The 16,090-nt window shown below is 40.5% G+C and overlaps 1 long non-coding RNA gene across 1 annotated transcript; it reads left to right on the forward strand.

Moving 5' to 3' along the window:
- Positions 1 to 643: 643 nt before the first annotated feature.
- On the forward strand, positions 644 to 13,425 carry LOC125405134 (uncharacterized). Its single transcript, XR_015735033.1, has 3 exons — positions 644 to 813; positions 3,111 to 3,167; positions 12,546 to 13,425. It is a non-coding gene; the product is annotated as an uncharacterized LOC125405134 (long non-coding RNA).
- Positions 13,426 to 16,090: the final 2,665 nt, after the last annotated feature.

A 16,090-nucleotide genomic window follows, 5' to 3' on the forward strand; every position in this document is an offset into this window, starting at 1 on the left:
TTGCATAAGACCCTGTGTTTGATCCCCAGCACCACAAAACAGGGGGGGTGATGTGTGGTAACTAAAGTTTTCTAACATAACTCTCTTATCCTTCAAATATTCATAACATGACTAAAGGAAACAATGTCTTTTGTTGGGCTTCATGAAACACCAATGCAAAGGTTTGTGGTTTTGTTTGTTTGTTTGTTTCGTTAGGTCTCATAATCATCTTGGGGGCATATTCAACTCAGAGGATGAAATGCCAATTCAAAGGGTAAAGTTCATGATCTAATAGAATGACTTTTCTCCATAGAATCAGAGAGGCCTTAGATAGTTTGAGGGTGGATGTCCAAATAACCATGGGAGAGCCCTGCTGGCGAGAGCAAGAACTGGAAGCACACAGTTCCGGAGATATGTCAGTCTCCTCTCTAACCATCATGTGTTATAACCTGTAACATTGAATAACACCCTTGAAATCAAGCAGTAGAAAAGCCCTGGGGTTGGATGGATTTCTGAATAGATGTCTTCCCACACTGCGGGTTTTGAGACGTCACACAGTCTACCAAACACTCTTTAGCCCTCAAATAAGGTAATTTCTAGAGACAATTCAGAAGATGCTTGGGTAATATCAGAACTTTGTTTTTTTTTTTTTGGTTTTAGATTTATTTGTCTTACGTGCATGAATGTTTTCCTGCACGTATGTAAGTGTGTCGCATGCATGCCTCATGCCCGAGGAGGTCAGAAGAGGGCATGGTTTTCCTGAAACTGCAGTTATCGAGGTTTTGAACTATCGTGTGTGTGTGGCAAACGGAGCCCCAGCCTTCTGCAAGAGCCGTAAGTACTCTTAATCACTGACTGGTCTTGACAACCCCATTTACTAATTTTTAAAACAATAGGCCAGGAAAGGATTTCAAACAGTATATAGTGTTGCGGGTCAGAAAACAACTTTCCATGTGTCTCTGGGGCCCTTTCTTGCTGTCTAGTCTTTTCCCTGCTTACTCCCCCAGAAGGACACTGAAGCACAGCCTTAATTCACTGGCGTCTCACCTGCTTTGATCTGTCAGAACCCTTTCACTTCAGACGGCCTTGATCTGGCAGTACTGAGCTCTAAAGACACAAGCTTCAAAGTAGGATTTAGTCACCCCGAGAGAAACCTAGTCCCCTCTCCCTTACTCCTTCTCATTTGGGGCAAGTTGCTTAACTTGTCTGAGCCCCTTTCCTCATCTGCAAAGTCACATGATACACCTTATGGTGTACCTCACAAAGGTGTTGCAAGATACATGTAAAGTAGTTGACACATCCATCGGTGCCATCTGTGATTGTGTCTTAGAACTTCTACAGTCTAGACATTTAACATCTTTCAGTCAAGCGATGTTTCCACACTTTATCTCAAACTAGTCCATGCACAGCCAGAGTCGGAGTGGGAGGGTTAAGCTGATTGATTTGCAGGTTCAAGCATGACCCTGTGTGATAGAGCAGGGAGCCTTGAGGGACTAAAGAAGTTTTGATTTTTTTTTTAAAGCTCACTAAAGGAATTAGGGCTTTAGAACTTGGTCTGAAGGAATCTGGCCTCTTGGGAAGGCATTGTTCTAAAGTCAACAAATGTGTTGACCTGATTGTGCCAGAGGAATTGTGGGAGAAGGGTGAAGAAACGGAGTTCTGGCTGACTTCATCTCCACCCCCTAAACACAAGTAAGGTGAAAGGAGAGTTCAGAATGTGTCAAGGACGTGCCAGCTGTGGTTGTCACAGATGTACAGCTGTCAGCCAAAACCTGAGATGGCTTCAGAAATCGGGAGTGTAGCCGCATTGTAGCAGACAATGTCAAAATCGGCCCAGGACCCTTCAGCCCACATCAAAGGTAGATAAAGCTATCTCAGATGATTTTATGTATCATTTGAAAGGGATGGAGGATACAATTTACTGAGGAAGTTAAGTGAAGTAATCCTAGCTACAGCCAATGAGCCGTGCTCCTACCTGGTGTGACTTGGGGAAAGGTGGGTTTCACCATCAGCCGCCAGAAGATGAAAACACAAGCGCAAACAACCTCATCACTGTTATTTCTTTTATCACGCTCAAATCTGACTTGAAGGCATCTTGCAGATGTGCAAATCTGTGTTGAAATGGAAACTTGGACTCTTGCCTCCACTCTTACCTGAATACACGTAGATGCGAATTTTTCCCCCCAGACAGAATTTCTCTGTGTAACAGCTTTGGCTGTCCTGGAACTCAAGTTATAGATCAGGCTGGCCTCGAACTTACAGAGATTCGCCTGCCTCTGCCTCCCAGTACTGGGATTAAAGGCGTGTGTCACCACACCCAGCATGAAATTATTATTTAAAGTTATTTAAATTGTTATTTTCTTCATCAATTTTTCCACATTTAAGTCAGTGTTTCTTAAAGTGTTTGATGTTTAAAAAAAAATCACATGGAATGCTTGCTAAAATCGCAAGGGTTGAGTCCCCCTGCCCTCCCACCTGTGCTGAATTAGGAGTCATTGAAGTAGGAAAGCTAATTCTACATTTTTAGGTGCTTTTCTCAGATCCAAGTTTTGTAACGTGACTGAGGGGGTTATTTGAAATACAGTGATACAAGGCCACCAGAAAGTCAATGAAGGCACGCTAGAAAAGTCCCACCTCTCCTACCTTCACCTTCTCTCAAAGACTCAAACTTACGTTCAGTCAGGCCAGGTCTTAATACAGAAAGAGAGGGAGAGAGACTGCCTCTCTTGTACTTTTGTCTCAGTGTGGGATGACCCTTATTTCTTACATCTTTACTTGAAAAATGAATGAAAAATCTAGTTGATGTTTACGAACTGTTCACTTGACCCTCTGTTTATTTCAGAGTCAGGGCATGAAATCTGCCCAGACATAAGACTCCTTCTTTGAAAAGTTCAAAAGTAAGGATATATGTTATGGTACATATAAGCAGATGTATTTCAGAACAAATTAAAAAGTTAGCCTTAATTATTATTTAGAGCTATTGCTTAAGAAAACATAACAAAACAAAATTCCCTGACCTTTTTGGTCAGGCGTGACCAGGATTCAGCATAAAACTGTGATAGCCAAAACTTGAATCAGAAGACCATCATATAGACCGCCTTATTAATTTTCCTATCTTTTATTTCTTGCAGTTACATTTTTGTTTCATATCTAATGAATACAATGCCTACACCCGTGGTGAGCTGGAGGTAGGTACTATGTGGGTCATGCTGAAATTAGCAGGGCTTGGTTTGGGGATTGCTCACTAACAGAGTACTTAGCCAGTATGCACTTAGCTAGTATGCACTTAGCCAGTATCTGATCCCGATGGCTAAGAGAATGAAAAGAAGAGAGAGCAGGGCTCAGTGTACCCAAAGATACACTGGGGGAGATGCTGTTTAATACGGAGTCCTCTGTCCTCTTCCCAGAGGTCAACTGAACAGATCTAAAAAGAGGCTTGCGTAATTTTCATCTTTAAACAAAATACCCAGTGATTTTGGCACACAAGATCGGTGTATCTCACTCAGGAAAATAACGACCTAAATGTCCACTGGCAGATAAGTGAAAACACTAGATGAACTCTCTAGGAACATAATTCTTAGTTGTCAACAAGTCCTTACTATAAAAAAAGGCCCTTTTAATGCTTTCTGTGGGTTAGCAAAAGTGTTAAGGGTGAGCCTTTTGACAGGCCCTTCCTCTCAGAGGACACCTTAGCAGCTGAAGAGGACCATCACGACATGGATGAAGACATGTGTGCTCCTGTTATGACCATTACAGACAGCCTGTAACAATCCTGGGAAGCAGCAGACTAAACAAAACGACTTGTGGGGAATGTTAGATGAACCTGATCACCCATTCTGTCAGGTCAGAGGGTAGCACTTCCAAAAGAATGCCCATAATTAGTTCAAACACAATCTTTCATTTGTGCGAATGACAGTATCGTAATTACCACAGCTCCTCCTGGCTATGTAATTAGACTGTTCAGCTCACTTTTCCAGTTAGCTGGGAGACACCCCTCCATGCCATTCCTGGTGTGGCAACACTAGGCCCATTATTATATTATTATTTGGTTGTAGGAAGGGATATGGTTGAGACAGGATCTTATTCAAGGCTAATCTCAAACTCCTTGATGTTTCCAAGATGGGCTTCGAACTCCCGATCCTCTTCTCTCCACCTTCCACTGTCCCCAAGTGCTTGAAATACAAGTGTGCAGCCCCATGCCTGGCTCAGCATTAGGCCCATTAAAACTCTTCTCTCGGGTGAGATTTTCTTGCCTGCTTTTGATCTTTATCATTAGTAGAGGTCATGAAGATGGGCTGACTTGTTAAAGAAAAGAGAAGATGGCAGAAACACCAATGGAGGGGATAACAGAGGCCGTGATGGTGGTGGCAGGCAAACTGCTGAAGAGCAGCAGGGAGCAGCCAGGGCAGGGAGCTCAGTCAGCAGAGACAGAGAAGGCGACGAAAAGTTGAAGACAAGACACTGCAGGCCCTGGTCACTAGAAAAGCTTCTGGGAGCTGCCATGCCTTAAGGTGCAAGTGCCCTACATCCTGACCCTGGAAGACACAACGATGGTTGCCGTTGAAGGCAAAGGGCCCAACGCCCCAGGTATAAGAGCTACAGCACTAGCGTCTAAGAACAGGGGTTCCAAACACTTGAGACCTGCTCAGAAGCTATTACTTCAGGAAGCCCTGTATGATTTTACCTGCGGGCCCCAATCGCCACAGCTGGAAACCAGGGATTGGAAGAGCCAGCTGCTGCTGCAACAGCTTGCTAGTGGTTAAAGTCCAACATGACATGCCTCCAGCCTGAATGTCTAAAGTTGTAAGTCTGACTGCTAAAGGCTGGAGCAATAGGCTGTTAGTTCTCGTGGCTTGACATTGTAAACCTCTGGGTTTGCCAGTCCAGCCCCAAGGCCTTGGGCACTGAAAGGCCTGGGACTGCCAACATAGAAGAACTCTCTGCCAGCTCCTGATTTCTGCCTGGGTAGAGCAAAAGGATGCCATGTTATGGCTGGTAACAGTTTATCCCCTACTGATGCGTATTTAAGCTGAATTTCTCCAAGTGGCAGGGCTATCAGGTGAGGCCTGGACGGCTGTGACTAAGTCATGGGGAGCCACTTTTGGTGAGGACTAATATCCATCTCTCAGGAGAAGTTTGGGGTGTTCGAGGATGAATTTATTACTTTCAAGGTGGATTGATAATGAAGTATCTCACCTCGCTTTTGCCTGGATCTCTTTTGTACACACCGGCTTGTCAATCTCACATGCACATTGTGTGATATGAAAACCTTGGCTAATATAGGTGTCATCTTCATGGTATGGTGCAGCCTAGCTTCGAATTTTCACTGCTGGCAGAACTGTGAGCCCTATCGCATTAATAATAATAATAATAACAACAACAATAATAATTTTTGGATCTTTCTGTGAGTAAAAACATTTTTATAAATAACTGATATGGAGAACTGTCTATGAAGAGTGCAGGGACAAGAGTAATCATATCTAACTGCAGATGGAGAAGTTAAGGCACAGACAAGTTAGAAATGGCCTCTAAGCTGATCAAGAAGAAATGAGGCTTCAGTGCGGGATTTTCAGGCTCTCCCCCACTCATTCTGGAACACTGATGAGAGCCTTTTCTCTTGTATCTTACAGATCAGAATGCAAATTCCTTTTTAGAACCGAACTCTAGGCTTTTAAAGGAGAGCTTTGCTGTCAGCGGGGCTCAAGCTCAGGAGAGATCAAAGAGGCTTTAGCCAGGGTTCTTCAACTAAGTAAAGCAGACATTGGGAGTGTCGTTTCTTTCCCTAATTAGTTACCATCACCTCCAGTAGAACCAGAAGATGCAGTAAAAATATGGTAAAAGGGTGAGCTAAGGGGGACCAGGAAGGTCTTTAGGAAGCAGGTACCCCAAACAGGCTTAAGGAGAAGATTCTTGGCGGGCACTTCACGGTGAACTATGTTAGGAACGACTCCTCAACGCTTAGGTGCTAACACACGCTCCTCTGGGTGTAAAATCACTCACAGGTGACATTTGATTGAAGATTTAAGGAAATCTTTCTCCCCATAAATCAGATTTGCCATTCAAAGTGTTGCTTCACATAGGAAAATGTCTTGTCTCTAAATACCCTACCCACTAGATGCTGCTAACAGGCTGTGGAGTTCTTGTTTTGTTTTGTTTCTGGTTTCATTGTACGCCGATGAATTAGAATTTAAGGGAACTCCAAAGGAATTACAAACAGTACAACCTAAACATACCAGAAAAAAATCCTACAAAATCAGCAAGGGATTAGTACTAAAGATAACTGAATATTTAGAGGAGATGTTGGCACATTGAAGGTCATATAAGGGTTTTGACAGCTATTTGTCAGTTAAATAACAATGTTAAGTCTTTGGAGTTTACTTTTCCCACATCATTAGAGACTACACTGAAAGTGAACATGAAAACCAATGAATCATTCACAATAACAAAAACATGGAACCAGACTAGGTGCCCATCATCACATGAATCGAGAAAATATGGTGCATATACACAATGAAGTTTTATTAAGTCATAAAGAATGAGAATACATGATTTGCAGAAAAATGGATGGAATCTGAGATCATCATGTTAATTTGAAACAAGCCAGGCACAACTCCAAAGAAAAAGAAGGACTCTTAGAGAAGTGGAAGTGTTGTTGTTTGTGTTTTACTTTTTTACTCTTTGTGGGGAGTCTGCTATCCAGCTCCCAAATAAACCGCATATGGAGGCTTATTATTACTTATGAATGCCTGGTCTTAGCTTGGCTTATTTCTTGACAGTTTTTCCTAACTTTTAATTATCCCATCTACTTTTTGCCTCTGGGCTTTTATCTATTTCTATTCTTGTATACATTTCTTTGTTTCTTACTTTGTGGCTTGCTATGTAGCTGGGTGGCTGGCCCCAGAAACAACACCTTCTCTCTCATTCGTTCTTCTTCTCCTCCCAAATTTCTCCTTCCATTTATTCTCTCTACCTGCCAGCCCTGCCTACCCTTCCTCCTGCCTCACTATTGGCAGGTCTCCTCTATTAGACCATCAGGTGTTTTAGACAGGCAAAGTAACACAGCTTCACAAGCTAACAAATGCGACATAAACAAAAGTAACGCCTTAAAATAGTATTCTACAACAGGGGAGAGGTCTGAATGACAAGGAAGGAGAGCACAAAGAGAGGGTAATGGGAGGGGAGAAAAGCCAAAACGTCTGTTTTCTATTATATGTAGAATCTGGGTTTGTGCGCGCGTGCGCACACACACACACACACACACACACACACCATGAAATCAAAGAGGGATAATTATTTGAGGGAGGAAAGGTACTAGCAGGAATGCGAACAGAGTTGCAGAAAGGTAGTATTGAGCATAGGACAGGAGCAAGGTACAATGACATATGTATGAGAATGTCATAACAAAATCCTTGTTTTGTATGCCAATGCTAATTAAAAACTTAAACAAAAAAAAAACAATACATCTATTCTAGGTATTCTAATATTTAACTAATATTTAAATTTTGCTTATTTGAAAATCACTGTTTTCTGATTAAGCAAGTACAGTTGACCCTCTTTGCCTGTGAGTTCTGTTTCCATGAATGTGACCAATCTTGATTTAAAAACAGATGGAAGAACCAGGTGTGGTGGTGCATGGTTGAATACTAGCACTTGAGAGGCAGAGGCGGTAAATCTCTAGGACGGAAAGGCCAGCCTGGTCTACATAGTGAACGCCAGGCCAGCTAAATAAAATAATAATAAGCTCAATAAAATAGTTTTCAGAAGAAATATATGCAATACAGCGAATGCCATTTTACCTAAGGGACTTGATACCAAGGTTCAGTTGTTTTATATTACCATTAGATAATTAGGAAAACGAAGAAAATTACAACAGAAGAAAGTATCCACAGCACTATTACTTAGGGGACTCTAAGTATAATATATTACATATATTATTACCAATTATATAATATATGCCATGTATTTTATAAATAGTGTGATGGAATATGCTATAGTATATAGCATGTAATATATGCTATGTACAATTTATGAATATGCAGTAGTAGTTAATATGTTCCATATTGATTATAATTATATAGTACTGATTATAATTATATAATGCATGAGTAACATGTGTAGCACAAGGACATAAATTATTTATTATATGTATGTAGCTTCACCCTATGTAAGCTAGGAAGATAGTATCAAAATAAACACAGCTCAAGACACGGGGCATACCAATGCTTTTGGGTCCTTAAGAAGTTTTCCCCATCCTGTTTTTCTGCATTTCTCACAGAGATCATTACTACTACAGAGTCTTTTCTTTTCTTTTCTTTTCTTTTCTTTTCTTTTCTTTTCTTTTCTTTTCCTTTCCTTTCCTTTCCTTTCCTTTCCTTTTCCTTTTCCTTTCCTTTCCTTTCCTTTCTCTTTCTTTCTTTCTTTCTTTCTTTCTTTCTTTCTTTCTTTCTTTCTTTCTTTCCTTCTATCTTTCTTTTTTTTTGGAGACAGTGTTTCTGTGTAGCTTTGGAGCCTGTCCTGGAACTAGCTCTTGTAGACCAGACTGGCCTCGAACTCACAGAGATCCACCTGGCTCTGCCTCTCGAGTACTGGGATTAAAGGCGTGTGCCACCACCGCCAGGCACAAAGTCAGGTTTTTAATTTATTTTGTTTTGAGTTTTGCCGTATACAAATAAATTTTAGATAATATATTGTTCAGAGTTTTGAGGTTTTGAGATTTTGTTAAGATGCTTTCTAAAATTCACTGGTGTTGATGTCTGCATTCTTTTTTTTCTTAGTTATGAGACAGACTACACATGAAGTACCTCAGTGATATGAATTATTTTGATGAGCAGTTAGGTTTATTTTCTCATAGCAAGACAACTGGATTATTTGTGTTTCAGGGCAATTATGAGCAACATTCTGCCTATGTCCTGGTGCTAATATGAAGGCAATTCTTTAGGAATGGGATTACTGGAATTTAGCATGTGTGATGTATTTAGGAACTGCTTCCCAGTGTGTTCTCACAGTGCTTGGTATCAGTTTAGATTCTCCCTAATGGCATGCGCCAGTTCCTGCTACTCTCTTCTTGAGAACTTGGCGGCCTGGTTCCTGAGTTTTACTTAGCTATAAATCTGCTGAGTATGGAATTGCATTTTATTATGGATTTAAATTGTATTACATCTTTGAACCTTTAAAATAATCAATTTGATATGTGTGGTTATTTTGCCTGCATGTATGTCTGAGTACCACTTGCATGCCTGGTGCTGGAAGAGGCCAGAAAAAGGTGTCAGACCCTCTGGAGCTAGAGTTATAGTGGTTGTCACTCACTATATGTGCTGCAGCTTGAGCCTGGATCCTTTGGGAGAGCAGCCAGCACTCTTAGCCCCTGAGCCATCTCTTCAGTAAGCTGCCCCTACTCCTTTTTAAATGATTCCAGTCTTATTTTTTCTTCTTCAAAATGCCCCTGTAAACCCTTTTAAATTGAATCATTAATAGTTTTCTTATTGATATTTAGCTATTCTTTATATCCTAGATATGAATATTTTCCTAGTTATACATGTTTTAAGTATCTTCTAATTGAAAAAGAGAATTGTGTCTTTGGATAAATGCAAGTCCTTAATTTTGTTATTTTACTCCTATCTTTTTTTGTGTGGTAATTTGATGTCTCCAGAAATCTTCTGTAAAGTTTAATTTTGTTACTTTATTTGTGGGGAGGGTCTTGCATAAGCCATCACATGTTTGTGCAGGTCAGAGGTCAGCGTGCTGCACTCGAGGCTCTCCCCCTACCCTGCGGATGTCAGCAGAAGGTACCCTTACTTGTTGAATTGAATTGCTGGCCCCAAGGATTATTTTATTATTTTATTATCCTGAATTTATAAAAGTATCTTTTTACCTTAAATTGATAGTTTTTTTAATAAGGAGGGAAGGAATAGCTAAAGATGTTCTACAATCAATTGTGTGTCAACCACCGCATAGATTTTTATAATAGGCTGACCAGCAGAGTTCATCCACACTTAGGATGCTAAATGCCAGAGAAAAGGACGATGTGCAGGGGATCCTGTGATGCCTTCTTTTGAAAGAGCCACTGTGATTTGCTTCTGTCCTCTAACCAAGTCTAGACAGAAGGACTTCAGAGGGACTTCTTGGAGGTGTGCCTTGTGCCCTTTGCACTTAGGGTCACAGAAGACTGACGTCTGATTCACACTTGGGAAAATGAATGGGTGCAAAACCATTGTCTCTGATGATAGGGCAAAGGAAATGATCAGTGTGCACTATTAAGATTTGTTCAGACAAAAAAAAATGTTTCTCATGACCTAGGTACAGGCTGTGTTCAAAAGGGAGGCGGCCTGGCAAATCCAGAGCAGAGAGTGTGAACTGTGAGCAGGCCTCAGCAGAGAAGAAGGAAGTGGATGTCCTCACTCTGAGTTCCAAAGATTAAAGAATCATCAGAATAGGATACATTCTGATGTATGTATCCTATCACGTGAACTGAGGTGTATGTCAGGTCCATCTCCAAAATCCTTACAAGACCACTTAACGGAGAACCACCATGAAAATGGTGGCAGATCCCAGGCGTACACAGATGCCTCAAGATAAAGGTGCTCAGAAATTCATGTGTAACATTTGACTTCAAATCATCTCCAGGTGGAGGTGAACTGTGTTAAAAAAAAATCATTGATCACACTTGCTACAATATTGTGTAGCAATGTTGTGTAGATTTTCTCTTTTTCTGATAGGCACAGGACTCTTTGCCACAGGTTCTGTTAGTGGAGGACATGGGTTGGGCTCAGGTATGTGTGTAGCGTGGACAGTGGGAATCGATAGCAGGGTCCAGTGGGTAGAATATTACTAAAGTAGCAAGAGTAGAGGAGGGTATGACGCAATCGGCCCAATAGGATTCTTACTGAATATAGGCCAGTGTGGTAGCACATAGCTGTGGGGAGATGGAGGAAGAGGAGCTAGGTTGGGTGTTGAGAGAGGTCAGGTGTCCGGACTGTTTTGCTATGCAGGTTTATCAGAGATCTTTGAAAAACTAGAGATTTGAAGGAACTGTACTAACTCAGCTATAGAACTATTGAGAAACCTGGCTAAAATTTGGCCAAGGACAGAGTCTTTGTTAGGGGGAAAGCTAGGGTTTGCAGCACTAGAAGAGTGTACCATATTATGTCATATATAATTTATAAAGCAGTTGTATTCTATATATTGGAATTTTTTGTTTCCTGTTTTTCTTCTACTGACTTTGTAGTAAAATGTGTCTAAATGTGTAGTAAATGTGTCTCATGAGGTTTTTAAATATCGACATTATTTTTAACATGATTTACTTAATTATAAGTATATATACTTTAAGGACTATATGTAGCAACTGATTTGAAACACCAATGAAATCTAGCACTGGTTCTTTCCTGCCTTCATCTCTGTGCCTTCCCCACTTACTGAGTCAGCTGGAGGGGGTCACAGTCTGTGTTTAGTTAGAGTGCGAAGAGAAACTGGAAATAAGAAAACAAAATATGTACAATACATTTTGGATGTCTCAATTCTCAAGAGACAAATAAGATAGTCTGCCACTTAAGAATCCTGGCGTTACACTAGAGAAAAATGTGTACCAGGCGAAAGGCTTGAGTGGGGCAGGTAAAATCAGAAGGTGGAATGAGTGTTGGAGGGGGAGACTGGCAAATCAGATCATGATGCCCGTGATAGCTGGGTTTACAGTCATCCTAATTGCATGGCTTGTGTTTTATCTGTCCCAGCCAAGGCCTGCCAACATTGATTGACTTTTTGATCTTTACTTGTGTAACTAGCTTGTAGTTGATTAACTAGGTCTCAACTCTGACCTTCCATTTAAAAAAAAAAACTCATATGATATTGCTCTTTGTTAGAGAACCAGTTTTGGTTTTGTGACTTTTAGTGCCTGTGCCTCAAGGGTCGGTCTGTAGGACACTTAATAATGGAGTCGCAGTCTGAGGAAAGTGCCCGCAGGTGGCTTCATCCTTGTACAACTACCACAGAGTGTCTGCACGACAGCCTACATTTTATATTATAGTCTACGTCAAGGCCTGAAACCTGGATAGTCAGTGATTGTACTGAATACTATACGCAATGTGTTTGTGTTTCCAAACATAGGAAAATGCAGTGAAAACACAAAATATAAAGGCACACAATGACACACCTATGTAGTCCATCCACCATTTACTGACTCTCCAGGTCTGGAAGTTTCCCTGTGGGAGTCAGTGGATGTCAGACAAGTGAATGTCCGAGTCTAGGATATTATATGTTACTGTACTTTTTATTTTTTTTAACAGTGCTTCACTATGTAGACCAGGCTGGCTTCAACCTCACGGAGATCTGCCAGCCTCTGCCTTCACAGGGCTGGGATTCAAGTGTAATCTACCACACCCAGCATCTTCATGACTTTTGAGGGAAGAAAGCACTCTCAAGTTAAAAAGAAGAAGCAATCTGCTTGGATAGTGTTCTTCCTGAGACCTCAGATGTAATTTCTCGGGGAAACATAGCTGTTGTGTTTATAGCTAGTCAAGATGAGCCTAAAGGAGGTAGGATGGGCTCTAATCTAATACATTTGGTCACCTTAGAAGAGAGACACGAGACAATGCCGTCCAGAAAGAACATGGTATTATGAAAGCAGAAGCCAGTACACCTTCATGCAAAGGAGTTCCAAGAACTGACGGCAGCACCTCCAGCTGCCAGTCACCACAGACATCTCCTGATTGCTGAGTCTTCATTGCGTCAAGAGGCCATGTGAAGGGACTGACCTGTACCATCTTGGATTGTGTAAGGACAGTCTATGATGTTTGCAAAGTGATGAAGCACATCTAACAGTACATTTCTCAGTACTGTCTGTCCGTGGGTGACACATGACTGTACTGTAAAAAAAAAGTTATTGCATGGCGTTGTCTGGCATCAAAACTATGATTAAGCTCTTGTTGGTTTTGCTTATTTTTCTTTATCAGCAGGCACAAAGTTACATTAATTTAAATATATTTACGCTATACACATAGAAGGTTATTTTAGTTATACACAGAAGATTATTTATTTGGCAATCTCATCAATCCAGAAACTATTAAATTTGGGGACTTTATTTATTTATTTATTCATTCATTCATTCATTCATTCATTGGTTTTTGGAGACAGGGTTTCCCTGTGTAGCCCTAGCTATCCTGGAACTTGCTCTGAAGACCAGGCTGTCCTCGATCACAGAGATCCGCCTGCCTCTGCCTCCCGAGTGCTGGGATTAAAGGTGTACGCCATCACCATCTGTCTGGTTTTATTATATATTTATTTGTCTGTATCAGTTTTACTTTTCTTCTTCCTTCTTTATTTAGACCGAGTCTCATGTGATCCACAGCTGGAAACTTTCTATATATCCTGGAATGGCCTTGAATTTCTCATCTGCTTTCTCCACCTTTTTTAACTCTGTGTGTGTGTGTGTTGCATTTGTGTGTGTACGTGGTGATGTGCCTGTGAATGTAGAGTGCAAGGGAGCCAGCAGCATCAAACCCTCCAGGACCTAGAATTACATGTCATGAAGGTGCTGAAAACTGAACTTGGGTCTCCTGGGAGAGCAGTAAATGCTTTTAACAACTGAGTCATCTCTCCAGTGCTACCACCCTGCCTTGCCTCTGCCTCTTGAGTACTGGGATTATGGCTGTGTGCTCTGTGCTTGATTAATTTTATTTTTAAGGCTAAAAATAACTCTTGCGTACTGTTTTCTACCCACCTAACACTTCCATTTTCTCCTGTAGTATTATTTGTGTTGTACTAAGAAATACATATAAAAATATATAATGACTCACACACACATTGAGCTGAGCACTAAAGGTCTGTTTATTCATTTATGTATAAATTATTCTAAAATAAGAAGCCATGGAAAAGACTATGAGTTTTTTGCAATAGCAGATTGGATGTAGAATATTATGTGTGCAGGGTCTTATTATACCCTATTATTCGCTTAACCCTACTAAACAACCCACAAATCAAGCCACGAATGTGTTTTGTAATCCATAAGCTGAAACTCGTGTTTATTAGCTAAGCATAGTCACCATTCTCAGGAACGCTCACTTGTACCTTCTGACCTGAAGTCCCAGAGCTGCCACTGTTGTTAGTTCACAAAGCAGCACAGTGACGGGCATTCACGTGTATAGCCGTGGTCCATTCACTTCCGTGGCAGCAGGACACTCCACTGAGCAATCCTTTATTCATGGTATTAAGAACACTTCTAGCTTTTTAAAATTAAAGTGAGCACGAATGTGATAGTGATATAGAAATAATTTCCTGAGACTGGAAAGACTATGCCAAGGGTGTAAACAAGTGAAAGATTCATTGCTAAGATATTCTATCATAAAATTATCAAACTTATCTCTTCTTTCCCCAAGAGCATGAGAACTCTCATTTCCCCATGCTATCTTCTGTACAGAGTTAGTCTGTCCTCCCGTCCCCCCGCCAAGCAAACAAATTAAATAAATCAGCTGATAAACATCACATTAGCTATTTTAATGAACATTTCTTTCCTGAGTTACATTAGTGTCTTCAATACACACACACACACACACACACACACACACACACACACATTTTGATCAGTTATCACTATAAAGTGAGAAAATGATGTGGAAAGAAAAGATGAGAAGAGACAGAAATACAAACCTCTCTGCATTGAACTCATCGGTAAGTGCTACTTGCTTGGACAGGCCAGCAAAGAGAATTTGTCAAACTTTTCAAATTAGCTTCATAAGAATGTTGCATTTTATTCTTTATTTATTTGACAGCTTGTCATGGCCTCTTCTATTACTTTTAAATTTCAGCCTTTAAAAAAGTAACTTTTATTTATTTTAGTAGTGCTTTTTGAGACAGGATTTCTTGCTTGTTTTGCGTATGTGCGTGTGTATATGTGATGCAAATGCATATGGATGTGTGTTTGCATGTCTGTAAGCATATATATGGTGCATGTATTGGTGTGTGTGTACTTGTATGTGTTCATGTTAAGTCAGAAGTTGATGTCTGGGTGTGCTTGTATGTGTTCATATTCAAAAGTTGATGTCTGGTATTCTCCTCATTAACAGAAATTTTTATATACTGAGGCAGGGTCTCTGACCAGTAGAATCCTCTAGTGCTGCCTCCTGAGCATTGGGATTGCAGGCAAGCTGCCACTCCACCAGGCTTTATGTGGGTGCTGGGGATCTGGATTTTGATCCTTAGGTTTGTGCACAGGAAGCATTTTATCCACTGATCCATCTCTCCAACACTAAGCCCCGTATGTCACAGGATGGCTATGTGTGTGTGCTAGTATGAGAAACAAAGACCCTCTCTTCATTCTGAGAACCCTGGATATTCAGAGTATAAAAGCAAGGCTGTTTATCTTACGACTTTGCAACGTCAGACATCCTCCCAGAGTTGTGGACACAGTGGGTGAGCACAGAGAAGAGTTTGGAAACCCTGAATTCATGACCTTCCTCCATTTCCTCATTAACTGGGCAATCAGGAGGGTATAACTTTAGACACATCTAGGTCTTACTTATCCCTCTGTGGATTACATATGTCCTTTATGCAACAAAAATTATGTGTGGCTTCATCACTACATTTTACATCTGGTTTATTTTAAAGCTTATCAGGAATATGGCCTTGCAGGCAAGCTTAGCTGTTAGTAATTTTTTTACTCCAAACTTCTAGTATATTTATTCATTTATTTTGTGGGGACGATAGCTAAACAAGCCGAGATTTCCAAGAGTCTAGTGTTTTCTGTTCATCTGTAGCTGGACATACACTAGCTCAGGACACCTTTGAAAATAAACCATCAGACTTTATTTCTTTCATCTAAGACCCTTTCTCAAAAAAAAGAAAATAATACATATTATATTGCTATAAATTAGAATATTTTTCTTTCACCAACCACGGTTATCCTAAAATATAGATTTCATAGGAAAAGCAGGATAAATGCTTTATTTCTCTCTTTATTAATTTTATAATAAACAGATTTCAGCAATTTCTAAGAGTGGCAAATTATCATTGAGAATACCAGCTTTTATATATTTGATGTAGTTCAATAGCATTGAATAATTTTAAGCCAAACTAATTGAAATGAAAGCTGAGTTCCAGTTCTTCTCAGACACTGAATGTCTGG

Source organism: Myodes glareolus, chromosome 15, assembly GCF_982192425.1.
Source record: "Myodes glareolus chromosome 15, mMyoGla1.1, whole genome shotgun sequence".
Lineage (NCBI taxonomy): Eukaryota > Metazoa > Chordata > Mammalia > Rodentia > Cricetidae > Myodes > Myodes glareolus.